Below are 3,257 nucleotides of genomic sequence, written 5' to 3'. Positions count from 1 at the left end.
TTCCATCCATGAGGGCTCCACCCTCTTGACCTAATCACCTCCCCAAGGCTTCCTGTTCACATGCCATTGAATTGGGGCTATCATGTATTTTCTTGTCTTTCATTCTTCTCTCCCTCTCTCTCTCTCCTTCCCTCCCTCTCTTTCTTCCATGTCTGTCTCCCTTCTCCCCACCCCCCTTCTTTCTTCGTCTTTTTTTTTTTCTGTCACCCGGGCTGGAGTGCAGCAGCATGATCATAGCCCACTGCAGCCTTGAACTCCTGGGCTCAAGCGATCCTCCCACCTCAGTCTGCTGAGTAGCTGGGATTATGGGTTCATGCCGCCATGTCTAGCTCATTTTTTAAAAAATTGTTTTTTAAAGATCCACTCTTGCTGTGTTGCTCAGGCTGGCCTTGAACTATTGGCCTCAAGTAATCCTTCTGCCTCAGCCTCCCAAAGTCCTGGGATTATGGGTGTGAGCTACCGTACCTGGCCAAGGGTGTAAGAGCTCAGCATATGAATTTAGGGGGGACATGACATTTAGTCTGGCACCTTGCAATATGGACTTATTTGGAGCTGGGGTCTTCATAGAGGTGATTGAGTTAAATGAGGTTACTAGGCTCTGCCCTAATCCAGTAGGACTGGTGTCCTTACGAGAAGAAATTTTGACATAGATATGCACAGAGGAAGGTGACGTGAAGAGACACAGGAGATGACGAGAGAAAAGCTGTGAAAGTTGTCAGAAGTCAAGGGGAGCCCTGGGATGGACCCTTCCCTCACAGTCCTCGGAAGGACTCAGCCCTAAAGACACCTTGGTCTAAGACCTTCAGCCTCCAGAGCTGTGAGCTGATACGTTTCTGTTGCCCAAGCACCCCCTGTCTGTGGAACATTGTCCCGGCAGCCACAGGAACGAATCAGCGCGTGGAGCCCACGGAGAGCGGCTCAGCAGACCCAGAGGACTTCCTGGAACCCCCTGTGGAGAGGCAGGGCCGTGGCTTAAGCATCCCCAGGCTCCTCTCCAGAACGCTGGGACATTGGACGCAAAGCCCCAAGATGGGAAAGGCCGGTCCAAACACCAGGCCGAGGCCTCTGCCTTGACACTTCCCCTCACTGTGACTCTCTGAGAAGGGGACACCTGTTTTCCTGGTGCCTTCTCCTGGAAGCTCAGCTGTATTACCCTCACCTGCTGCTGGGAACAGCTGCCATCCTTTGGGAAGACCTGCCAGACCCAACCTCCCTGCGGCTGGGGGCTCATCAGAGACTGAGAGCCACCCAGCGGGTGACATCTAGTCCCTCCCTCTCGCTGTCATCTCGCTCCTCCTTCTTCCCGACCTCAATCCTCCCGGGTGTGCACCCAAGTCCCCACCCTCCTCCACATCTCACCCCAAGTTTGCTTGCTCCCGGGTTCCAGGCCACCCTTACCTGGCGGCTCTACCTGGCAGGGCTAGGGACAGTCCGGAGCCCAGGTTGCCTTGGAGACCGAGGCAGGAAAAGTGTAACCCCGCCACCTTGGAGCTAAGGACATTCTCCAGGGTTGGTTTCTCTTCCTGCCTTCCAGGGAGCCTTGCTCTTGCCCTGGCCTGGCTGCATTATTATATTTTGCTTTAATTGCATTAAAGCAAATGGCTGTGTCCCCCTGTGGTTTCGATCAGGTCGGGGATCTGATAATCGATCCTGGCACAGTCTAGACGGGAGTCACTTTGAAGCTGTTTTCGGCAGGATGAGAACAAACAATTTTTCCGAAGTGGTCCCATTAGGCAAACATGCTGGTGGTCATCTTTTGCAGGGGGGATGCCTCGGCTCTAGGCAGCCTGTGGACTGGACTCCCAGGCTCCCCGGAGAGCATGGATGCTCTGGAACGCAAGGAGCCTTAAGTAGAGACACTATATGCTTAGGCCTCCCATGAGGTGAAAGCTGGTCCAGCTGCCTCTTCCAGGAAGCCAGTCTTGACTGATACCACCTGGCCCAGAGCCAAAAGGTAGCATAGTTTGCTATGGGATGTCCTGCCCTGGAGATGCAAGAAAGGCCCTACTGACGTGGGGCCTGGTGGACTCGTGTCTTGCGAAACTATTTTCTCATCAATTTCTTTTCAATTTTTTGGATTTCATTAAGAGGAAAGCCTCTGTGTGGTGCTAGTCTGTCTTTCATGCCTCTCTAATGTTTGCTAATCTTATTTTATTTTATTTTATTAGGGACAGGCTCTTGCTCTGTCACCTGGGCTGGAGTACAGTGGTGTGATCATAGCTCACTGCAGCCTAAGCTCAAGTGATCCTTCTGTTTCAGCCTACCAAGTAGCTGGGACCGTAGGCATGTGCTACTATGTCCAGCTAATTTTTTTCGTTTTTTAAGAGGAAGGATCTTGCTATGTTGCCTAGTTTTACTCTCCCCCTTTAACAAAGAGGGCAGGCCTAGGGCTCTGTGGGTGATAAAATCAAGCTAGATTTTAATAAAATTTTTTTTTTTGGGTTTTGGTTTTGTTTTGTTTGAGTCAGGGTCTCACTCTGTCACCCAGGCTGGAGTGCGGTGGCACAATTGCAGTTCACCACAGCCTCCAACTCCTGGGCTCAGGTGATCCTCCTGCCTCAGCCTCACGAGTGGCTGGGTCTGCAGGTGTAAGGCACTGTGCCTGAATGTTTTTTTTTTTGGTAGAGGTGAGGTCTTGCTATGTTATCTAGGCTGGTCTTGAACTCCTGGGTTTAAGCAACCCTCCCACCTAGGCCTCCCAAAGTGCTGGGATTATAGGTGTGAGCCACTGCACCAAATGTTTGGGAGGCAGTGACGGGGCGCTTACCTGCTGTTTGACTTCTGGATAACTGTTTTGCTTTCCAAGCCTCAGTTTCTCAGTGTCAAATGGAGATACTACTGTGTACAGAGGATTTTCTAGAGAGCATATGCTTGCAAAACTTGTAGACAGTGCCTAGCACGGAGTCCACACTCTCTGCCTGGTGGCCCTGTGACCCTTACAGGGGCCACAGCTCCCCTCAGCTGTCCTCAGAGCCTTTGCTGGTCCCACAGTTGAAACTGACCAAGCTCCGAGTTCCGTGGAACCAAAAGGAACCTGGTAGCCCTCAGCGGTGCTCTGCCTCGACCCCCTGGTCTGGGGCCTGTCCCTTCCCCTCCCTGGGACTCACATTCCCCATCTGTCACAGAGGCTCTGAGCAAATGCTTTTTACGATTCCTGGCAGTTCTGCCATAAGAACACTTGGAGCAATAAGCAGGGAGTGGTGATTCCAGTACAGAAGAATCTCGGTTTCACCCAGCAGTTTCCCCACTGCTCCTGG

The 3,257-nt window shown here is 52.1% G+C and overlaps 1 pseudogene; it reads left to right on the top strand.

Annotated features, from left to right (window-relative positions):
* Positions 1-877: 877 nt before the first annotated feature.
* Positions 878-3,257, top strand: part of LOC103262604 — a 15,381-nt pseudogene continuing 13,001 nt past the window's right edge.

The sequence above is a fragment of the Carlito syrichta genome, unplaced genomic scaffold, assembly GCF_000164805.1.
Source record: "Carlito syrichta isolate Samal-C Ts95f unplaced genomic scaffold, Tarsius_syrichta-2.0.1 Scaffold304563, whole genome shotgun sequence".
Taxonomy (NCBI): Eukaryota; Metazoa; Chordata; class Mammalia; order Primates; family Tarsiidae; genus Carlito; species Carlito syrichta.
Note: the sequence above shows the minus strand (reverse complement) of the source record. Positions and strands in the feature narration are given on the sequence as shown.